Below are 25,629 nucleotides of genomic sequence, written 5' to 3' on the forward strand. Positions count from 1 at the left end.
TGATCCAGGAGCATGGAAGGTTTTTCCATCTTTTTGTGTCTTCTTCAATATACTCTAGGAACTACAGAACACTCATCAAAGAAGGCCTCTCTTTTAAATGATCTGATTGCAGAGGCACCTGGGTGGCTCAGTCAGTTAAGCATCTGCCGTTGGCTCAGATAGTGATCCTGGGGTCCTGGGATCGAGTCCCACATCCCCGCATCAGACTGCTTGCTCAGTGGGGAGCCTGCTTCTCCCTCTGTGGCTGCTCCCTCTGCTTGTGCTCTCTCTCTGTCAAGTAAATAAATAAGTAAAATCTTTAAGGCAAAATAAATGATCTGATTGCAAAAGCTTAGAAAAGGGTTTTTTTTGTTTTGTTTTGTTTTTTAAATGCCAAGAGAAGTAGTGATTCAGAGTGAGGGCACCTGAGTCAGACAAACCTGGCTGATTCGGCAAATGTAAGCTCTTATTATCACCATCTAAAAATGTCCTAGATCCATTCTGCTAATCTCAAAGATCTAATGATCCACACCACCCCCTGTTATGAAGGCCATGCTTAACGGGCCACTGGTAAAGACAAAGACTCCATCCCCAGTCTCTACCAGAGGCAAGAGAAGCTGCTCATGAACAGCATACAGTGTGCCTGGTATGTTTGCCCGAAACTTCAAATGCATTAGCTACTGGGATCCTTTCAACACTCTTAGTAGGTAGGGGCTATCTTAACTTTTCATTTGAGTAAAGCGGAGTACCTTGCTTAAGTAATATGTATATCTATGTATGAGGAAGGTCATTATAGATGAACGATTATAATCATATAGATCCTTAGCAGTATTATAGATCCTTGATTTTCAAAATGTGGTCCACGGTCAGCATCCCTGGCATCAATGAGAACTAGTTTCTAATTCTTCCTTGCTGTACATATAGCAGGGAACTTTTTAGCTCCAATGTATATGGTTATATGTTAGTTTGTTTCAAATAGATATTACTTCAAATGATAGACGTATTTGATGCATTCTGCCAAATGCCTTTCTAAAAATAATTAACAGTTCGGAAGCTCGGGGCACGATACTCTCACCCTGATTCTATAGTCACTTCACTAAAGCCATACTTTTCATCCAGACTGGTCTACATTCTGACCCATTCACTGCCGTTGCTCCCCAGTGGATGGTGCGACAGTCGGGGGCTCCATGCAGGGAGTGTGGTGGTGCACCTGCCGATCGGTCAGCAGCAAGACCCCAGGTATTTGGTCCCTGAATAGCATAAGGATGCATTTCTTTCACGTTCGCTGTTAATCTTAGCTTCTGTTGTCTGGTCTGTTAAAACTTCCCCAATTTGTCAGTAAGAAAGTTCTCACTTAAACAGACACACATTCTCTATTTTTGGAAACCTGCAATTAAAATTCCATAGAAGGTTTTTTTCTTTCCCTTGCCATTTTAATTATTGCTATTTTATCTAAGTTTTATTAGGGTCTCCAGAAAAACTATTTTGTTTTAATTTCCCCCAAACAGGGGTTCAATGAGAAACATGCTTTCAATTATCAACCATCCAGGTTTTGCCTCGGCTGCTTTATCCTTCACAACTCTAAAAAATAATATAAGACATGCGAGTTTATTCTAGGAAACAAAAAGGTAAGCATTAATAATGGAATAAAACACCACTATAATACTAACAGCTTAAAAATAAATGGTTAAAATCATACCATGTAATTATAGTTGTTTTTATGAATATCTAATTATGAATTTTTAAGTGTAACCATTGTATATCATATGTTGCTAACAGCTTTCTTCACTTAAGAGTGTGTCCTTTTATCAAAACGCATCAATGCACATAAATATACTTTGTAACATAATGTTAGTGGGTACATGGCAATGTAAGGCCACCCCATGATTCACTTTATCCATAGCCATTGTTGGACATAGAGATTGTTGGAACATTCTTGATTTACTTACAATCTGGCATTAAACAATGTTATTCCTAAATTCTTGCTACATCCTGAATTATTTGCTTAGGCAAAATTCCTACAAATATAAATACTGGGTCAAAGAAGAGCCACATTTTAAAAAATCAATAACAATAATATTTAAAAATCTAATATCTGCTAATTGTGGAAAACTGACAAATAGAAGTTAAACAAAAAGTATTTAAAACAATAATAATTCTACCATACGCATATAATCATGTCTCAGCCAATTTTTCCCCAGAACTTTTCTATGCATATCTAATAATCTGTAAATATATTTAATATAATTTTTTACAGTTGATTGGTACATATTTCAGATATATATCTACCCACAAAAATATTTTTACATGCTTATCAAATACTTGATACTTGTTGAACTACTAAATATATGGATAAAAATAGGATGATTCTGTAGATGCCAGATAGTAACCCTGTATTTTTGCTTAAAAATATCTTTAGCATCTATTCATGCTAGTACTTTTCACCCACATTTTTATAATGATTGAGTAGAATCTATAATGTATGAATAGAACTATTTTGGATGTAAAAATGGCAGCACAATTAAACCAAAACATATGCCAAAGCTAAAGTCATTGAAAAATTTAAAGCATTTACTATATTCATTATGAAATAAAAAAGGAATTAAAATAATTGAAATTGGTACTTAGTACAAAAAGTCAGAGAATGCATAATTAAATAAACATGGGAAAAGAAGCAAGGAATTAATAGCAGCATAAATTTTTAATGAACTGGAAAACTAATTTAGAGTATATCCATACAAAAGCTGTATCTTTAGGAGAAAAAATAAGAACAAAGCTACCCCCCCGCAAAGCACTGAAGAATTGGGAAAACACAACGATTCTAAATTCTCAGTTCTTACAAAAAATTAAAAAGTAAACACAAATATACAACATCGCTAAAGTAGCCATAACTGTAGGTGTAGATAGGATTCCAAAGTAGTAAGAGATAACCATATGAAGATATATTCTAATAAATCTGATGATCTGGTGAAGCACATGATCTTCAAGGAAATTACCATGTTCTAAATTTTATTTATAAGGAAGGAAAAAATATGAATTCAGACCAATAACCTTGAAAGTTTGAAAAACTCATCATAGGAGTAACTCTTTAATTAAAAAAAAAAAAAATCCAGTCACAGGTAGTTTCATGGTGCAGTGTTTTAAATCCCCAAAACACAAATGATTTCTCTCTCTCTGAACTCCTGCAGAAAATAGTGAAGTAAGTTACCACGACCACTTTATGCAGCTAACACTACCCATGTAGAGAGACCCGACACGGAAACCTCAAAGGAGAAAACCACAGGTCAGTTTAACCTATGAATGTAAACACACGAATCACAGGTAACGTGTTATTTGAACTCAAACACTAAATTAAAGGAATAACCCATGATGGCCAACCAGGTTTTAGTCCATGATTTTAAGGAGGATCCTACATTATGACATTGATTAAACACAGGCAATCTGCTCTTGCCTCTGTTACTTTGCATTATTCTAGAAAGAGGAGTGCAGCTAAGATTAAAAGGGAAACTTCTTTTATGCTATTATCACAAAACGCTGAGATCCACAGGAAGTAAAAATCACTGAATGAGCTTTCTGGGTTTCAATGTCTCTGAACTGGGGGAACATATATTTTGAGCTCATGTGTGATCATGCGTGCTGTATGGTCCACGCCGTGATGACAACAGAGGGAAGGAACATTAGTACTCCGCGGGGAGATTTTAGTTGTACTTCACTAAGGTTTGGTCAAAAACAATTTCAAAGGCAGATTCTGGTTCCTATAATGGTGGAACAGCCTTTTGGGACAACACTCCTCCCAATAGATAACAATGATAAACTCTGGACAAAATATTTTTTAGACAACAGTTATTGGAAGACTCTGGATAATAACAAAAAGTGGCCAGAAACTTAAGTGGAAGGAACTCTTGAGATAATTGAATGCCCCTCAGTGGATAAGACCATTATTAGATGATCACTGAACTATTTAGAGGTGAAGTGTCAAATGATCCCCTTAGCTAATTATTCAGAAAGGAATTAGCTATTGATAAACTAATTCACTATTATCATGACTATTAATTAACAATTCAGAAAATCAGAAAAGATTAATATGTAGACACATATACAAACAGATATGATAATAAATACAGGTAGACAGAAAAAAAGGAAAAAGCAAATAGGGCAAAATGTAAACTACTGGTGAATAATTAATATAAGAAATGTGCAAGAATTCTTCACACTATTTTTTGCAACTTTTTTTAAGTTTAAAATTACAGCAAAAATGCAAAGTTATAAAACATTCCACATTCAGGAAACACAGCAAATAGCAATAGGCATCCTCGAGTCAATATATACCCTTCAGGTATTACCAGAAGTGCCTACTCTCGGAATTGGTAAACTCTGAAAGACTGAAATGTTGAAATAAAGTTAAATATATAACCTGCCAAATGATCCAAGCATTCCACTCTTATTTACCCAAGAGAAATGAAAACATACGTTCACAGAAAGACTTGTACAGAAATATTCCTACCAACTATATTCATGGTAGTGAAAAAAAAAAACAAAAACAACCCAAATGTCTACCAATGGAAGAATGGATAAACAAACAGTATACTTATAAAATGGAATACTATTTGCTAATAAAGAAGAATGATGTGCTTGAATCTCAAAAACTGTTTAATAGAGAAGCCAAGCACGGAAGATGACATACTGTGTGATTCCATGTACATGAAATTCTACAACAGGCAAAACTAGGTTGATAGAAATTGGAACGGCAGTTGCCTCTGGGAGAAGGAAGACTGGAAAGGAGAATGGGAGAACTTTCTGGGCTAAGGGACATGTTCTATATCTTCATATGGGTGGTGGTTACGAGAATACATGCGACTCATGAAATTACATAACTAAGATCTCTGCATTTCAACAGATGAACATCTTACCTCAATTTTCTTTCATCCTCTGGAAATACAGCACATCCCATATTCAGGGCATACAGCAAAAGATGGCGATAGCATCCTCAAGTTGGTACATATTCTTAAGATATTACTGGAAGTGTCTAGTCTCTGAAATTTTGGACCTTTGTCAGGACTTCAAAGCAATTCTAATTCCTAAGAGTGAGGGTGGTCCCCAGAGCATTAACAGGAAAGAAAAAGGCACAAGAACAGTAATTGGGCATGAGTCCTGGAAAATAAATAAAGAATCAATTGAAAAACTGCTAACAGTGGCAATTTAAGAAACCAGCTACAAAATGAACTTTTTAAAAAAGCAATATCTTTCTCATGGAGCATAAGCTATTAAAACATAAGGGAGAAATATTTTAGTAACACCAAAAATATGAAAAATCTGACAATAAATTTAAAGGAAATATATGGAAGACATTTTTAAAAAACTCTCCTGAACTATACTAAGAGACATAAAGAAATAAATGGAGAAACAGAATGTTTCTGGATGAAAAAACTCATCGCAAAAACATCAATTCTCTCTAAATTAACACAGAAAATATCCTTACTGATCCAAACTCAGTGTGATTTTTCTTTGACCTTGACACAATTATTATCTACAATAAAAAAGCTACAACCAAACTGTCACCACAATATACAGACCAATAGAACAAACTAGAAACCCCAGAAACAATTCTGAGTATATATTTAGATTTAGAATATAGTAATTTTGTTATTTCAAAATTGGAGAAAGGATAGACTTTATTCAGTATATGTTGCTGGAACAACAGGATAACTATTTGTGAAGAAAATAATAATTTGAGATTCCTCCATTCTACCTTACCACAAAATAAATTTCAGATCACTAAAAATAAATGATAAAACTATGAAAACATCAAAATAATAGGTGAATATTCGTGTAATTTTAGCCTAGGAAAATTATAATATCAAAAATAGAAATAATGTCTTCTGGCATAACTTAAAATTAATAGATTTAGATATATAAAAATTATATTTTTGTGGGTCTAAAAATACAGTTCAGTGCAAAAGACAAATAAATATGGCAAGGTTTTGCAACATATATAACAAAGCATGGTAATGTCCTTAATATGTAGACAGCTTTTCCAAATCAATGATAATATATACATCTAGAACACGGTCTCTCAACCTCAGCACTATTGACACTTTGGACCAGGGAAGTTTTTGTTGAGGGGGCCATCCTGTCCGGCCCGTGCTCTGTAAGATGCTCTGCAGCCTTCCTGGCCTCCACCCACTAGATGCCAGTACCATCTTCCTAATTGTGACAACCAAAAATGCCTCCAGACATTACCAAATGTCCCCTGAGAGGCAAAAGCACTCCTAGTTGAGAACCATGGATCCAGAAGGAAAATTTCAGGATTTTTCTCAGGAGGTGGCATTATATTATATTTCACTGGGGAAGGCAGAAGGGTGGTCAAAAATAAATAAATAAATAAAATGAATATCTATTTCTGCCTTCCAAGTTACCCGAGCTTCACAATGCTGTGGGTGCTGATGTGGTTATATTAATCATAGTCACTAAGATTTCATCAGTTTTGCCTCTTTTTGTTCAGACAAGCAGCCCATCCTCTGCAGGTGTCTTCCCAAGACTACGGAAACACGGGGGCGTGAGTCACTGGCGTGCACTGGCCAGTCGGCTTGCGTGGGATGCTCGTGCTTACCTCGCCTCCACTGTTGTGGTCCGTCCCCAGCTCCTGCCCTGGGACCCCACAGTCCTCTCCAAGGGCAGCCGCTGCCAGCCACCGTCCCCTGCAAACACAGTCCCAGAGCTCCGTGGAGGGGCCTTATTTCCTGTGTTGCTCAGATGACCACATTCCATAGTTTCACAGTGGTTTTGGTGAGAAGCTCTCTAAACTTTATTCGCCTCTTCTCCTCCAGAGTCCAGAGACACGTGGGCCAGAAGATGAAGTCAGTGCCAGACTCCTGCTTCCTGGCAGGTGCCTCTCCCCTGTGCTGGGGGAGGGGTCCTCACTGGCTCAGGTATATCACGGCTGACCCCTACTTAGCTCACCTGACGAGCTAAGAAATGTCTGGACTTCCCTGAAATTCAAGCCGGGTCCCCATAAGTCGTCCTAGAAAACACTACCGGGAAGAAATATATGGAGACGTTCACAGAGTGGCTCGATGCAGAGATGGTTCGTTCTAGGGCTGCTGGGAAGGGTCAGGATGAGCCTACTTCAAGGACACGGCTTGGCACCCCGGGAGGAGAAGAAAGCCCGATTCCTGTAGGAAATCCTTCCCCCACTATTGAAAGCATGGCCAGCTAACAAGCCTTGCCTCCCACAGACTTTGTTTCGTGAGGAGCCACCATTCTTTAAAAAGCCACCAACAAATGTCGTTGGTTCCACTGCCGATGGGGTTGCCCCCTATCTTTCGCTGGAGCCCCCCACCCTGCCCCAGGCAACTCTTCCTCCTTCTGGTTCAGAGCTGAGGGAAGAGGATTGCTCTGGTCCTGCCACACCGCATGGCTTTCTGGGGAAGAAAAGGTTTCAGTCAGCACCCGGCGACTTCCTTCAGACCAGTCCCACCCACACCCTAGTTAGTAGCTGCACCCCAAAGTCCGGACATGCAGGGGGCACCCTTCCTGATTCTCGACCCTGCTCCAGCTTCCTTCTCCATTTCAAGTGTCCTTTGATGATTTCCATCAGGGCCTTTTCTGGAAGGGTGGAGTAGAAAGGGGGATGGATACAGAGAGGGGCCCTTCCCGAGTAACTTGCCTTCAGGAGTGTGCTTCCCAAAAGAGACTGGCAGAGAGGCGAGTCCTTTGGAGGAGGAGATGCCCCCGAGGGCGAGAGCTCTGGACATCAGAGGTCCAGATAAAGCATGATGCAGGCCATCCAGCACCTCCTGCCCCCGGGACCATCCTGCTTATATTGCTTGCAACAGGATTGGAACAAAAAAGAAAAAATCTGAAAGTAGATGAAGAGCCTGAGAATGTCAACAGGTTGTAGGTACCAAGGAGAAACCTAATCTTTAATGTCAAATATTTCCACCGATCCTGCTGCCTGACAGCATGGTCCTTCCCACTTTAAAGAAATCCACAGTGGCTTATCTTCAGTGCTGTGCTGGTTCCAGACCCTCACCTGCCTTTGGGCCAACTGCAGCTACAGCTCTGTGCCCTGAGGGGTGTGTTTGTGCCACAAAGGTGATGTTGCCATTCAGCCGGATCAAGGGCAGACAAAAAGGCGAGAGAGACAGAGCACGTCCCAAGTTAAGGCCAGCAAGAGGTGCAGGATGGCTACCAGTGGGGAGCGTTTTGGTGGAATTGTGACAGATGATTCTGGAAAGGTAGGCAGAAGCCAGATCATGAAGGATCTGTGGGCTTTGCCCTGCGTGTGATAGGAAGTAAAAGAAGGGTTTCAAGGAGAAGAAGGACAAAGAGAGTTCACCCTGGTGGCAGATGGGAGCTGGACCTGCCCAAGTTTCCAGAGCGACGGATCACAGAACCCAGAGCAGAACTCAGCTCACTGTAAGTCATGTGGCTCATCTTTCTTCTGTGCTTTCAACTGTGTGTATGTGTGTGTACATGCGTGTGCGTGGGTGTGCGTGTGCATGTGCACGTGTGTGTGTGCGCGTGGGTGTGCGCGCGCACGCATGTTGAGAGAGAAGGGACAAGACTGGCAAAGGTTGGTCTCAGATTATGCTTGTTAATTAATTAATTCAACAACCATTTGCTGCCAGACTGAGCAAATTCAGGGGTGACATGAAGAGGGCAAAAGAGCTCAAAACTCTGGGAAAGAGGCTCCATCTCTGGTGTGTTGGTTTTGATTATTCCCCAGTTATATAAACATCCAAAGAGATGACCTCATCTATTCCACAGGCATGACCAAGGATGATGGCACAGATGTTCGGGAATAAACAACATCAGTGCAAGCACACGGCCACGCAGCCTGTAATAGCCCCGAGAAGAGCTTAGTCCTTTAAAAAACTTCTTTTTTATATAAACCACAAGTTAAGGATAAATCACAAGGAAAATCGAAACCTTTCTTCATCTGCTCTGTTCTTGCTCTCATGTTTTATAGATGGCCCGCGAAGCTCTCTGCATGCCTCCCTCCACTCAGAAATTTGTGGGAGTAGCATTTCTCCTGTTGATAGGATTCTGCTGAGAATTGAATTTTCTGCCATATTCATTACTCTTTTCTAAGTGTTCCATGGTTCTGGTTTTACAGCCAGCTTTCCACCGATATTGGTTGTAGCTCTGTTAAAAGTAACATTGATGTCCAAAAGCCTGTAAACTGTATATTTTTGACTCTGACATTTTTCCTGGACTTCACTGAGGACGAGAATTAAGTCCTACTTTTTTTTTTCCCCAAAACCTCCCACAGTGCCCAGCATGTGCTACAACACATAGTAGGTGCTTTATTTTCAGCACAGCCATATCCCTTGCTGGCACAAGATGCCCAAGGTGATGGTTGCAGAAATGGGTGGACAGGGCAGAATTTGCCAAGACAGCCAAGACCCTAGTCTGGACTTGTTTCATGCTGAAATGGAATTGGGATGGAAGCCCCAGTTTTAATTAATAATAAACATCCTGTCATTCAGGTTGGTGAGCACTCAGGATAAAATTTAAATTATGTATATAAACAGCAACAAGAAATGTTTTATCTGAGAGCACATTCATACCTCTAGCAGCTAAGAATGCAGTTGATCCCATGACCTGCTGCTATAAGCTGAGATCTACATGGCCTTCTCAGAGTTGGGACCTTTGTCACATAAACAACTTTATTCACCCAAGGAAAATATTCTCCACAATATTTAATACAATTCACAAAATTCATAGGGAGCTACAATTACACAATCTTTTCTTAGTTTATGCCATTATACTACGCAATGGTGGGATTTTGGACTATTATACTTTTCCCAGAACTGGCTCCAGGGAAAATATTTTTATTACCTGATTTTAGACTAAGGTATTTCTGCAGAACATTTTAATATAGCTGTTTTTCAAGAGGTATGCAAAATTGTATTCATTTATATAGTAATAAAGAGTATGCAAAGACCATAAAAATAGAAGTGCAGATTCCAAGTAGTTTACCGTTAAAATAAAGCAGATGTGACTTCACCTTTATTAGCATGGGTATCGACAGGGGATTTTGGTAGGTGGACAGAGCAATAAAATATCCCTACATAGAAACAATAGCTTAACGTGTGTATATATTTTATCTTACAACTGTCCACATTCATAGTCTGTTTGTTCATTTATTGTATAGACATTTCTGTGGCGACCAAAATGATCTAGAGCTGAGGCCCAAAGATAAAGGGCAATCCTTACCTTTGAATAAGTCACATGCGAATGAGTGGATGAGGAGAGATGAACATTTACAGAGTACCTGTTACCTCAGTTTCCCCCCTCAGAAAGGCATGATCAACACTGTTACAAAAATGAAGAAGAAGTAGCTCAAAGATGTTAAATTACTTGCCTAAGGAAACATTTACTAAGCAATGAATCTAGATGAGAATCCATGACCAAAAATATAACTCATCAAAAACTGGAGTACAAAAAAAGACTATATTCATGAATGAGAAAGAAACAGAGACATTTATTAAAAATTATTTTCTTTTCTCCATTATTTCCCTTTCCTTCCCCAACAACCTCACTTCTGACCCAGATTTTAGGACTAGATGTTTTTCTGGGTGAACTATTTTTAACACTGAAGAAACAGAGGTTGCATTTCCAGTAATGGCCGAATGGTTTCTATTGGACAAAACCTCCTACAGATAACAACTATAAACTTTGGATGAAACTTTTTAAAACAACTTTTGAAGGTACAGGGAAAAGCTGTAGGAGAGTGGATGCTTGGAGTTGTGGGTGTTTTCCATTTTTACTGCTCTTTGCCTCTAGGCAGACTCAATGTGAGGCTGCTAAAACTTGGATAGAAACTCAGAGTCTTAGAGTAGACACTCTCCATCTCACTGGCTGGAATGGAAGAGCCAGGGTGTGATCACCGCAGATCAGAGTTGTCCTAACAAAGAGCCAGAAAAGAGGAGTCACAATTTTTTGTGTGTAAACCTTTGAACTACATATTTATGGGCTGACTCCAAATAGCCCAGCTGAGAATAAAATGATGAAAGAGAGGTTTTAACTGCCTCTCACCAGGAAAGAAACAGTTTGGAGTTTGTATCCAGACAAAATAAATGCCTGCCCAAGCAAAGCAAATAAAATAAAATAAAATGAAATAAAATAACAAAGCTCTTTAGAGGAAGGAGTATAACAGAATATACCAGTCTCTAAAATACATCATCCATGATGTTCAGTAAACTATACAAAACTACTAGACATACAGAGAAACAGGAAAATGTGACCCATATGAGAAGGAAAGGACAATCACGAGAGACTAAACCTGAGATGAGCCAAATGTTGGAAGTACCGGACAAGAAATTTAAAGTAGCTATTATAACTATTCTCAAGGCTATAGAAGAAAATATACTTACAATGAATCCACAAATAGGAAGTCTCAGCAAATAAATAGAAACTATTGAAATACGTAAAGAAAATCCAGAACTTGCAGCATTCAAAAATAAAACTTCCCAGTCTTTCCAAAACCTACGATGGGAGTGAGGTAGTTTTGGGGAGGAAGGGGAGAAAATGGAGAGAAGAATGTCATTTATGAATAAATGCCTCTGTTTCTTCAAGCATAGGTTTCTGCAGTTCTGTTCCCGATGATTTATATGCTGTCAGTCATGGATTTTTATTTGCCTTCTGCACTTTATCCTGTTTCTCCTAACAGAAGACTCTCCAAGTAGAAAATGATGTGTATAGCTAGCTGTAAGACCCTTAACTGAAGCAAATTTAAGGCAAATTCTTCATTGTCCATTTTCTCTAGACAACAGGGCTTCGAAGAGCCTGGAAAGAGTGTCCCACGGTGAAGCCTGGTGTCCCATAGCTCCTTTACTCGGACCGCTTGGAGGAAAAGGGACAGAGGTGTTCACAATGGGCAGAAAGCAACCGCGAAGCCTCCTCAACTACAAAAATAGGCCTTTCTCCTGGAAAAAGAAGGATGAACCAGAGGGAGGAACCACAAGTTTATGGAAAAGAGCAAAAAGTCCCAGGGCAGTATCTCCCAGGGAAGATGACTGAGTCTCAGTGGAGAAATGACTCTGCACCCAGTTGGAGCTCAGAAATGCTAGGTATCGTTAGGGCTACGTGCCACCTATTTGAACAGGGGCGGCCCCCACAGTTTTGCTCTCCCTGCCTTATCACTCGACACGGAAGTTTTGGGTGAGCAGAAAATGTATGTGTTTCGCTTACAGGTATATGAAGATGAGTTATATCCACAGAACCTTCTCTTCACCTGATTGAATTAGATGTCACCACCCTGGATTTCAGGTCTCAGCCCAATGCCTTGATAGGATTAGACTTTACAGGTCCTAGGAGGTGAGTATATTTTGCATTTGGGAGCAACATGAATCATTAGGGCAGAATGTAGTAAACTGATACTTTGTTGGTCTCAAGTGACCCCCGCCTCATGGTATTCCCTCTTTGGTAGGCCCACATAGACCCTGGGCCCCACCAATAGGACGTGAGCACACGTGCTGCTAGTGGAAACGTGAAATATACTGGAATATGGGGACTTTCCTCTTGGAATACTCTTTATTGGAACCCAGCCACCATGCTGCAAGGAAGCCCAAGCTCGTCAGGTGGGGATGCCCCTGGAAGAGAGAAAAATCCCACATCATCCCGGCAGCCCATGAGGTGCCGAGCCATGTAAGGAAAAGCTACCTTAAATGTTACATCCCTGCAGATACAACATGGAACAGAGATGAGCCATACCTCCCACTCCTACCCAAACTGAAATATTGTGAGCACATCAATTATTGTTGTTATTTTAAGCCTTTTTGTATCAGAATAGCTTTTATGCAGCTATACGTAAGAGATAAAAAATCCTAAATAAAATGTTTGTCAATTGAATTTAACAGTTGCTTAAAAAAGACTAACTAACATCATGGATAAGGTAGACAGAGCAATCGAGCAATAGATCAATTACCAAATGAATACGCAACAATAACCAGGAACTCTAGATATAATAAATCACACAAACAGTTTAAATTAGAAAAAACTGATAATCCTAGTAGATAATTAGTTGTTAAAAGAAATTCAATTCCTAATATTCAATTCAAAAAAATATGAGGGTAGTGGACACTCTTGGTTCACAGATTTTCTTTGCCAGGACAGTAACAAATCCTTCAGTTGCTCTCTTGAGTCCTAAACGCTCATAGCTACAACTTACCCAGAAAATCACGCTCTGCAGAACAGGAATGGCATTACTCTGGACCTCAGGTAACCTGCAGCCAATCACTGCCCGACAGAGGACTACAAAAGACAGACTCCCTTGCCTTGGTGGTGGGCTGACGCTGCAGAAAAGTGCATGGTCAGACTAAGCCTAGACTAGTGGAGACCACATCTTTGTTCAATCACGCTCCCTGCCTACTCTGCTTCTCTCCCCAACTTTTGTCTTGAGGTCGCCTTCTCAGTACATTGCATGAACCCAAGTGCCAAGCTCCAGCAATATCGTTGGCCTTTGAGTGATATGAGGGAAATGGTGATTATTAACATTTGTGGAACTGGCAGCCACTGTTGAGCACCACTGAGGTTTTGAGAAGAGAGACAGGGCAGGTGTGGTGCTATCAATCACCAATTCAAAGCAAAGGGTGGAGAGCCTCTCTGGGCTTTCCTTCAGGGCATCTTTGATGGCCTACAAAGCCATCTCATTTCCTAGAGCAGAGTTGAAGGTGAGGACCAAACCAAGGAACAAGGTCATGACCAAATTGTAAGAGTAGAGAAACTTGAGAGAACGTTGGCTTCTCAATTCTGGGAAGTGTCCAACACTAAAGACAGAATCCTGAGAGAGGAGGAGTGGGACCCTAAGGTTTGGGACGGGGTTATTTGAATAGATGTACCTAAGATTCCCCAGGACTCTGGGGTTGAAGGATTTTACCATTTCCCATCCTTTGCCTAAAGGGATGAAGCCTCAGGTGATGCAGGTCCCTCATAAGACAATGCTTACTTATCTTCCTCAGGGTTTTTTCCACGACCCCCCCCCCCTCCCCCCCGCTGGCCTCCAGATCAAGACTTAGGGTTGTTTTCAGCTTAAGTCCACTGAGATAGTAATGGTGGAGATGAGGTGTAAACTCAGACCATGTAACTCCAGAGCGCATGCTCTTAAGCATTTTACTACACTGTCTTAAATGGTCTTCTTACAAAGCATCAATAATCACTTCAAACTATGTTACTCCATATTGTAGCCTCTAGTCAGATGTGACTTTTAAATTTACATCAATTAAAATGAAATAAAATTAAAAAATGCAGTGCCTCGGTGACTCTAACCTCCTTTCAAATGTTCAGTAGCCACATAGGGCCGATGGTACCCACTTTGGTCAGTGCAAATATAGAACATTTCCATTATCACAGAAAGTTCTACTAGACAGCACTGATTTAGAATATATAATGGCGGGACGCCTGGGTGGCTCAGTTGGTTGAGCGTCTGCTTTCAGCTCAGGTCATGGTCCCAGGGTCCTGGGATCGAGTCCCGCATCGGGCTCCCTGCTCTGCGGGGAGCCTGCTTCTCCCTCTGCCTCCCTCTCTCTCTCTCTCTCTCTCTCTCTCTCTCTGTCTCTCATGAATAAATAAATAAAATCTTTAAAAAAAAAGTTTTAAAAAAGAATATATAATGGCAAAAATAAAATCACACTCACTTCTATTAGCAGTGATGTATAACATACTTACCAAAACACTTAAAATTGAACTCAACTACAAGGTCCATATGAAGAAAAAATCAAAGCTTTATTATGCAACATAACAGAAAAATAACTAAAAAACCATATCATGTTGCTGGGTGTAAGGATCAAATTGTAAAGAGATCTATTGCCCCCAATTTCCTTTATACATTTAACATTATTCTAAGTAACATCAGAATAGGATTTTATTTTTCATCGTACTTTGACAAAATGATTCTAAAATTACTCCTGACTGGAGAAAATATTAAAAGTGAGTAATGAATGAATATTTTCATATCTGGGTATCAGTCCACTGTATTAGCTTCTTGGGGCTTCCGTAACAAATTATCACAAACGCTGTGTCTTTAAACAAGGGAAATTTATTCTCTTTTGGCTCTGGAGGCTAGAAGTCTGAAATCCAGCGGGGTTGTGCTCTCTGCAGGGTAGGGCACTCAGAACTGGCCGCTGGATTCCTTAGGCTCTCTGTTCATTTTAGAACAAAGAAAAGTATCTTTTTATTTCTCAGGGCAGTTCTGTTCCACCCAGTTTTCTTAGGATTGAAAAAGAGAATTATAAACCTTATAAATCTCTTGACTTTGAAAAAATATATAAATAGAAATATATATATATTTATGTATGTATAAATATATATATGTATGTATGATTTATGTATGTATAAATATATATGTATGTATTTATATATACATATATATGTATGTATATATTTCTACATACATATGATTTATGTATGTATAAATATATATATATATATATATATATATATATATATGTATGTATGATTTTTTCCAATCAGGAAAATTAAGTGTTAGCAAAGTAGATCCTTCAGTGTATATATGTATATATATAATTTTTCCAATCAGGAAAATTTTCTTTGTCTCACCTATTTCCCTTGCCCCATTTTGTCATATCAGAGCTCAGAGCCAGTGTCCAAGGGTCCTAACAGAGATTTGGTTCTATTATAATGACTGGCGGCTGATTTTCAGCAGGTTAAAAACCTTCTTGCCTATAAGATGTTTAGCGAACCAGTGGGTGCCCTCTAGAACCCTTTTAAAAATATTCATATAAAAGGATAGTTTGTGTGTATGTTTGTACCTTATTTTACTTAGATTATATCTATTTAAACATCATTTCGTGCTGGGCCTCTGAAACATTTAGGCCTTGTTGTTTTTGTTAAGAGTTGTATTTACCTGTAGTCAATGAACAGTGAGGGTTGTGGAATGTGCCCACTGCAGAGCCTCGGCTGAGTGGCTGAGTCATGGTGAGACCTCCTAGCTTTCTACTAGAAACTTTTTTTCCACTCTTATCACACCCGCTCTTCTCCATACCCTGCCCATACTTCCCTCCTTCATGAGAACATTTAAATCACAGCAAATCATAGATCTGAAACAGAGCTGAGATCGCTGTGATATTTTACATTGTTTCATGGAAACAAATACAAATAATAAGTTGTTGCAATTATGTTCCTCACATGTAAAACAGTGAGAAGAGTAAGGTTGCTGACACCCAAGGTCGAGGTTACCTTAGGAGAGTCTTGATCATTTGCAAGACTCCGTTTATCTACACATATGCATGCATACACACACAAATAAGAGATCATTTAAGTATATTATATTCCAATAGAGAAGACTGGCCTACTTTGCATACAGATAGTACCTCTTGTACCCTAAGTAAGGTCCAAGGAGACTGGAGGAACAGCTCCTATAGTGTAGAGAAAAGGATAGAGTAGTGAGAACTCTTTTGAGATTTTGTTACTTACAAGTCATGGCCTTCCTTGCATAACCCATCCAAGTTCTCTGGCCCTCTGTTTTCCCCTGGCAAATGGAACTGAATCATTATGCCAGAGCCCTCTTTATTTCAATTGCACGCTCAGCCACACACTCTTATACTCGTGATTGAAGTCATAATAATAATTAGGGAATATTATGTGAATAGATGTGAAAAAAGGAGGCAATACAAAATATATTTGGGGGAATCACTGGATTTAACAGTAGACTCCCTCTGGTACATTTCCCATCCAGGGGAGTGGAGTTCTACTTAGGTAGGTTCCAAGTACATTGAATACACTTCTTTGAATTTGGTTTTGAGAGCCCTCCTGCCGCAAACAGCCCTGATGGTGGAGAATTAAGACACATGTCGTGATTTCCCAAGACTTGAAGTCTCCTGTGTGTGGTTTCTTGGGCTGCGACGATTCCCCTTCACTGCCCCTGAGTCCCCTGAGCCACGGTTTCTGCAATGGCACCAGGTGAACTGGGATCACACAGTGAGAATTCCAGCAACAACTTCCATGCCCGTGTCTGGGTCACCATCTTCCATTCTGTCCCAGGATGTATTCGGCAAGTGGCTTTAAACGGCAGGTGCATAATTGCTTTGTATGGGTCAGGCATTCTTGATAAGTGCTTCTGCTACTTTGATAAAGTTCAGATTTTAAGCAGTAATGACACACTGGGAAAGTGTTGTGTGCTTTTTTTAGAAAGGCATTTATATTACGCCCACCCCAAAAATTAATGTTAGCGTCCCTGTGCATTGGTGTCCCTTGTCACCTACAATTGGAAAGAGAAAGAAGAGAGGAAATTCCTCACGCCCATGTTCACCACAGTGTTATTCACAGTAGCCAAGATACAGAAACAACCTAAGTGTCTGTCATGGGATGAGTGGATAAAGAAAGTGTGACATATACATACAATGGAATATCACTCAGTCTTAAAAAAGAAGGAAATCCCGATGTTTAGGACAACATGGATGAATCTGGAGGACATTATTACACTAAGTGAAATAAGCTAGACACAGAAGGACAAATACTGCATGATCTCACTTATATGTGGAATCTGAAAAAGTCAGCTCCTAGAAACAGAGAGTAGCATGGTGGTTTTGTGGGGCTGGGGGAAATGGGGAGATGCTGGCCAAAGGCCACAAACTTCCAGTTATAAGATGAATACATTCTGGGGATCCCAGGCAAAGCATTTTGACTATATTTAATAATACTTTATTGTGTCCTTGAAATTTGCTAAGACCACCGGTGGATGAGCTGATGGATGTTTAGATACCTCCATTGTGGTGTCATTTCACAACATGTGTGTGTCTCAAAACATCGCATTGTACACCTTAAATATATACAATTTGTATTGTCAATCATATTCCATTAAAGCTCGGTGAGGGTAAAGAGGGCAGAGGGTATTTATCTGAGAAAAAGAAAAAAAAAGAAAGTGAGAGCTCCTAAGTTGAACAATCAGGTGGGAAAAGCAAAGCCTGGAAGGGCATATTTTACTATCAAAAAGAGTGGATCATTACCGGATGGTTCATTATTATTATTGTGTCCCAGGAAAGCATTGCATGGACTTGCTGGACACTTTGTAAATCACTCCCCCAGTCAGAAGGATCAGGTGTGGATTTTGCAGAATGATGCCTGGAAAGCCAGCAAGATCAAAATCTCTCCAAAGATGCCTGGCACGTTTCTATCTGTGTCGTCTTTAGATTCACTTCAACTTTCTGGGTCCGATTTTTCTCGGAAAAACGGAGACACAAATCATTGTTTCACCTTCCTGTCTGGGGTTTCCTGAGGACTGATTGCCCATTAAGGGGCTCTGTATGCAAAGTGAGAGGTCCAGTGTTAAATGCACAAAGGGAGGGTCTCTGCTGGACGGGCAAACAGCGGTGCCGCCATATTGTTCCACAATCACATGTGAAATTGTGGCTTCTGGGGTTCTCTTGTGGTCATTTAGGGAGACAAGTGATAGAATGAAAACATTTTTAAAACAAGGGAAGCCCTTAAAGATGTCCCATAGAATTCCTTCATTGGAATATAAGTGCACTTCAGCCCAGAGGGGAGTTTATTTATTTATTTTTGGCAGATTGACTTCAAGCCTATGAATTCCTTTTTGTCTTTAAAATATATACTTTTGACAAAACATCTGCAAATCTGCAAACAGAGTTCATTACAAAATTAGGAAGCAGCCGCCAGGAAACTAACGTTCAAAATAAAAATTGTGTTTCATTTGGAATAAAGGGCAATGGCTTAAGCAAGACTTGCCATCTCTTCTGGTTCCCAGATATAAAGACCAAAGAACCATGGCTATGAACTCTCAATTTTCATCTCCTTTTGGCCTAGGCTTTTTTTTTTTTCCCACTAGCAAAGAAGTCACACCAGTTGTGTAAAAAAAAAAAACTGCCTTTATTATCTGCGACTTTTTTAAACTTCAGACAGGCTTTTCACATCCATAGTGACTTAATGGAGTCTAACAACCAATTAATGTCTTTAAAACCAGCGGGGACCCTGTTCTGCCCCATAACCTAAAATGAATTATTGATAGATGCTTTCAGCCCTATGTCCCGTCAGACATTTCAAAGTCCGTGTGCAGCCTCTGCGTTTCTCATTCATTCTCTGCTGAGGTCAAGATTTGTGAAGCGGTGCTCTCCCAAAAGAAAGAAAAAAAAAAAAAGAGAGAGAGAAGAAGGCGAAGAAGAGGGAAAAAAGCTAGCTCCCTGCAAAGTGTGGAGCCAGACATAATTGGCCTCTCTTTAGACCAAACCTCTGTAAGATATTCGCAGCCTTGACGATCAATGGCCATTATTCCCTCAAAGCAGGTGGAAACCCGCACCTTTTGAAGGGAATGGCACTGACAAGCGCATTTATAGTTAAGACAACAGCTTTCCAATCAGGCTCACGTTTGCTTTCATTTGGTCTCGGAACAATCCTGCCAGGTGTCATGGTTTGTACCCGATATGGAGAGGAGAAAAACCTGAAAGCCTGACTTGTTCAGGCTTTCCCGGCCCCTTGATTTCTCCTCTCTCCTGCTTCTCCTCTGCCTCCTTCTTTATTAAATTTGTGCAATCGTCGTGCAATTATTAGAACTCTGCTTGACAATAAGAATGCTTCAAAAAAGTGACTTTTAATGACTCAGATTTAATGGCCCTCTGCTGTAGCAATCTCTGAATTAGCCATTTCTTAGCGAAATAATTAGTACATTATTAAAGAGTTCCTTTTAAGTGGTTTAAACTGGTGACTTCATTATAAGAACACAATAAAATATAATGGGTAAATATATGATAAAATAATAACCCTTAGAAAACTTCCAAATAAAAGGCACTTAGGGTCATGAAAATATTTTATACACACAGTTAAAAACTTTGAAAAATCTCTTACTGGAAGCAATCTCTGGAAAAGCCACAAAAATTAATCACTCCTGACTACCCATAGGTGTATACACTTTTGACATATATGTTATTATAGTATCTTATTTTGCTCTTTAAAATTAATTACAGCCATAATATATTTTCTGGGATGCCACATACTTTTCATGATTACAATTTTAATGAGCAAATATTATTCCATTTAGATCATTTCCCCAAATTAATTACTCCCCATTTCCTTATTATTGGCCATGAAGGCTCTTACCAGGTTTTCTCTATAATAAGTAATGCAACAGAGAATGTTTTCACAAACAGAAAATGTTCCTTTATTCGAATTATTTCTCTTAACACCCAACAGGGGTGATATTACAGGATCAAAAGCGGAGACTACTTTTCTGGGTTTGTCTGCGTTTTCTACCCCAGGTCTGTCCAGGTCCAGCACCAACACTGTGTGTGCATCACCACCACCTCAGAAGTACCAACGTCGGTTGTCATCATCTTTACGTTTTGAAGCAACACATATATATAGCATTCTTAATCTGTATCAAACATGAAAACATATCATCAAGCCATTTATTTATTTATTTTCAAGTTTTTATCTAAATTCTAGGTAGGTAACAGTGCAACATTGGTTTCAGGAGTAGAATTCAGTGATTCATCACTTACATACAACATCCGCTGCTCATCCTAACAGGTGCCCCCCCTTATGCCCATCCCCCACCTAGCCCATCCCCCACCCACCACCCTCCATCAGCCCTCGGTTTGTTTTCTATTTTTAAGAGTCATCATTGAACCATTTATAGAACAACGTGGTATTGACACATGAAGAAACAGTTCAGTGAAGCAAAATAGAAAGTCCAGAAACATAAAAAAAATAGAATGGATTTTATTTCATATGGGGTATCTAGGGGAAAAATTGCTTATTCAGTAGGGAATAAAATGTGAGTTATTTTATTGATTCAGAATAATAAATATTTTAAAGCTATGCTTTAGAACAGAGAAGCCATAAGGCACTGATAAATTTAACCACATACAAATACAAAATTTCTGCATGGTAAAAACCAATGGAAGGAAAATGAGAAGACAGGTAAAAATGAGAGGGTAAATTATTGCAAATGATATTACACGCACTCATTCCCCACTAATTTCCCCAATGCATGGCTAGCTCATTCAAATTCACAAGTAATGAACCAAAATCTCAATTAAAAAATCGACAGTGGGAAAAAACAGACTGTCTACAAATAAATATAATTGAAAGGGGGTATAAGAAAACTGTACTATCTTCAGTTTTTTTTTTTTTTCTGTACATCTAGAACTGTTCTAAAAAATAAAGCTTATTTTTAAAAAGTTAGTTAAGGGGGGCGCCTGGGTGGCTCAGTCGGTTAAGCGTCTGCCTTCAGCTCGGGTCATGATCCCGGGGTCCTGGGATTGAGCCCCGCATCGGGCTCCTTACTCTGCGGGAAGCCTCCTTCTCCCTCTCCCTCTGCTGTTCCCCCTGCTTGTGTTCCCTCTCTCTCTCTCTCTGTCAAATAAATAAATAAAATCTTTAAAAAAAAAATAAAAAATAAAAAATAAAAAGTTAGTTAGGAAGTGCCATACCTGCAACCAGTTTAAGGTAGTATCCGTATTATAATCTTTATGGCCAGTAGCAGGTGTCCTGGTCAAACGTGAGCTATAGATTTATATCTATAGATACATCAGAATCCACATCTGTATCCTGTTGGTTCTGTTCTTCTGGAGAACCCTGACTAATATAAATAAGTTAGGACAAAGATGTCCATTATCACCAATTCTATTTGACATTGAATTTGAAGTACTAGGCGGTGCAGGAAAAAAAGAAAAAGAAAAAGAAAATGAAATAAGGGTAAGGATTGACAAGAAGGCTAAGCAACTGTTATGTAAATGGCGGGAAGGAAATGGTCCGAGATCAGAGCTCTGCGAGCAGGCGGTGTGGATTTGTATTCCAGCTTCCTCATCGACCAGCTATGTGATTCTGGGCAAGTTGCTTAACCAGCCTGGGCCGCATTTCCTCATGTGCAAAATGGATAATAACTCTATGCTTAAAGGGTTGTTGAAGGGATTGCATAAGGTCACACATGTAAGCATGTACTAGGTTTGTGATAAATGTTTGCTGTTATCCAGTATTATAGCTGTAAATATTGACCCCCTTATTTTTGTTGCTGTTTAAATATTGACCTTCTGTTTGGTTCTTCTGTTAATTTGATTCCATCTTCTTCTTGTTTTACCTTCAGAGACTACAATTTTTGGCTCCACCACGGCATTTCCTCCTGTTCCCTGTGTAGTCGGAAATTGATAACTTAGGTTTTCAGTGACAGATAGGCTTCCAGGGGCTGTCCCTCGCTGGGCTATACCTTTCTTAACTGATTTTTAATTTTTTTTCAGAGAGTCTTATCTTTTTCATAGAAAGGGAAAACAACAAATATTTTAAAACTCCAACAACAAAAAATTCACATGATTATTCGTTTTGGCTTACAATCAACCTACTGAGTGTAGATAGTTTATTGACTCAATTAGGGTCTGGTAACTAATATTTGACTCTTTATCTTATTTCTGAAAGATAATTCATGAATCATTTTAATTTCTAGAAACAGCAATAACTCTTATAATAGGGAAATTGGAAAGGCTTCATCAGGGAGCACACTGTGGATCGTCTAGCAGATTCCGTGGCGGGGGGCCCACGGCATTGCTGAGCAAGGAGCCATCACACAGAGCCCGGCAGCTCGCAGACCCTCTCTCCTCAGGCTCTTGGGGAGTGTTCTTATGCAGACAGCACTGACTGACAGGGTCAGTCAGCCAGATGACAGGACTTTCTACTTGAGTGAAGGACAAGTGTCTCCCTGGGTAAATGTCCCCCCACCTCGGGGATAGTGGAGCCCAGGGTTTTAGAAGGATCTGTGAGATAGCAGAGCTGGAGGTCAGAGTGCAGGGCCATCCCCCAGAACGAAAGGTGCAGAACTGAGGAGCCCTGCCGCTGGGGGTGGTGGCTCTGGAAGGGCTCTGCCCTGGGGCAGAAGCTGCCATCAGGAGGGACCAGAAGGCCACCATCAGCCGTCTAGATGTTTAGGAGTCCTTGGGAGATGCAGGAGGGCCATGGTGTGCCAAATCGTAGACCGCAGTGGGGGTTACTTTGAGTCAGGAGCAGTGAGTGGGGGGACCGAGGCCAGAGAAGCAGGCAATGTCCCCATGCATGGTGACCCCCAGGAGGACAGCCAAGGGCACACCGACTGGCTGCAGCCCTGTCCCTTCTTGCAATCCCTAGAGGCAGGCTCAGCAAGCAAAACCAGGACTCATGGCTGGGCCACAACCCTCAGATTCAAAGAGGCAGGCGCACACACAAGAAGGACCAAATATGGAAGCAAAGGGACACCACGCACAAAGATGAACCAACCTGCCAAAGAGAACAGTTGCCATCCAGAGAAAGTTAAGAGGCTCCTGACAGATATGTTAATATTCTCCCAGAGATGACAGCAGTCATCTGTAAAAAATCACTTAGAAAACTCAGTGGCTGAGATAAACAGCAGAAGGGACACAGCCAAAGACCAAATTAATAAAGGGCATGTTTAAGCCAAAGAAAGTCCCCGGAATGCAATGCAAAGGGACAAGGAGACAGAAACTATGTCCAAAAAAGTTATATAGAAGGCAGATTCAGAAGTCTCAGTATCTACCTCTTAGAGTTTCCTGAAAGAAAACAGGGAGAAGTGGAGGGAAAAATATTAAAAGAAATAACAACAGACAGAATTTAATCTCCAGGAAAGCTTCTGATGATTCTCAGTTCTCCAGCTTTAAATTAATCAGTCCAAGGACCTAAAGTGGAAGAGGGATTTGCCAGGAGCCTAAAGCATCCCTGTCTCCACTTACTGACCAGTAGCAGCTGACACTTGGCAGCAGAAGGGACTTTCGGGAAGCATGTACCGACCTGAAGGGCCAGCATGGAGTGGGGAAGGACAGCAGAGGCTGAGGGCAGAATGCCAAATCCCCCTCTGCTTGGGCATCTATTCATCGGGCAAATGTTTATTTCGTACTTACTATGTGCCAGGCTCTGCATACAGTAGTAAGCTGGGTCAGTTCCTTGCTCCCACGGAGTTTACCTTCTAGCAGGACAGACCAGCGGTAAGCAGACAGATGTGTGACATAATTTTGAGTAGTGATGCCTGCCTTAGAGAGAAGCCAAGCAGACTCAGGGGCTGGGGGGTGGGGTGTGAACTGGGACTTTCTAGTAGGTTCAGCGGCAGGAAAACCTCTCCAGGAGGTATCTGAGCACACACTGGAAGCGTGTGAAAGGTTGTGCACATGAAGATCTGGGGAGCAGTGTTCCCATAAAATGAACGGCAAATGCACGGCCAGCCTGATGTGTCTGAGGAGTGGTTAGAAGCTCTTAGCCCCAGTTTTTTCATCCGTAAAGACGGGGATAATATCAGTATCTAACTTGCAAGGCTTCATGAGGATTACATGGCATCATCCATTCAAAGCAAACAGCACCCTTCTTGGCACATAAAAAATGTCTGATAAACATGGCCTTTCATCTTCATTATCTTTGAGAGCCTTTGCCTTGAATAGTTTGTAAATGAGCTCTGAGCCACACACTACTCCTTTATGCTTAATTTCTCCAAGGCTGCCTTGTGAAGAATATGCAAATCATATCATTAATATGCTCTTGTCCCTCCAGGGAGCTGGTCTTCAAACAGTTCTTTGCTGTTGATTGAGAGCCGCACATGTACCCCCGGCCTGGCGGGTTCGGGCTACCGAGGTGGTCACCCCGGGGGCTCCTCAGTGTGGGGCTGAGCCGGGTCTCCCCACCGTCAGCTCTGCTCGCAAGATTGACTTCTCTTTCTGAGGACTCCCGTCTGGGTATTATGAGACCCAGAGCCCAGTCCTAACTCTCTATCTCCCTGGTCTTTCTTGGATTTCCTCAATTGCAAAAGAGACAACAGAGTGTTGGTGGCATTGATGAAGGGCTGAGGCGCGACAAGAGCACCAAACCGCTTAGCAGGAATTATCATCCACCACAGGGGAGCCAGGCACCAGCGGGTCCCTACAAACATCCACAGAGCACCTCAGGTCCTGGGACGGGCCGCTTTACGCGGTGTCACTGTCCTTCCAGACTCGGTCGGCACCTGGCCACACCCACGGGTATGCCCCCTGGTTTCACTCTGTGCCCCATCGAGGTGGAAGTGAGAGCTTTCACTCCCCGCCTTCATGTCTTCAGGGGAGAACTTGGCCGTCCAGGAGGAGGCAGTTAAAAACATTTAGTTTCCTTTTCACCGCCTTCACGCCCTTCCAGGGGTGAAGGTAGAAAGCACGGACGCGAACGTGTGTGCACGTGTCTGTATGTGCATGAATGTGTGTGTGCGTGCACATGTGTGTGCATGAGTGTGTGTGGACGTATGTGCGTGTACACGTGTGCGCATGCATGTGTTGCGTGCACGTGTGTGCGTGTATGTGTGTGTGCACGTGTGTGTATGTGCACGTGTGGACATGTGTGCGTGTGTTGTGTGCATGTGTGCACATGTGTGTGAACGTGTGTGCACGTGTCTGTATGTGCATGGATGTGTGTGCGTGCACATGTCTGTGCATGAGTGTGTGGACGTATGTGCGTGCACACGTGTGCACATGCATGTGTTGCGTGCACGTGTGTGTATGTGCATGTGTGGACGTGTGCGTGTGTGCATGTGTGGACGTGTGCGTGTGTGTTGTGTGCATGTGTTGCGTGCGTGTGTATGTGCGCGTGTGTGCACATGTGTGTATGTGCATGTGTGGACTGCGTGTGTTGCGTGCATGTGTGCACATGTGTGTGCACGTGTCTGTATGTGCATGAATG

This window comes from Neomonachus schauinslandi, chromosome 9, assembly GCF_002201575.2.
Source record: "Neomonachus schauinslandi chromosome 9, ASM220157v2, whole genome shotgun sequence".
NCBI classification, from domain to species: Eukaryota; Metazoa; Chordata; class Mammalia; order Carnivora; family Phocidae; genus Neomonachus; species Neomonachus schauinslandi.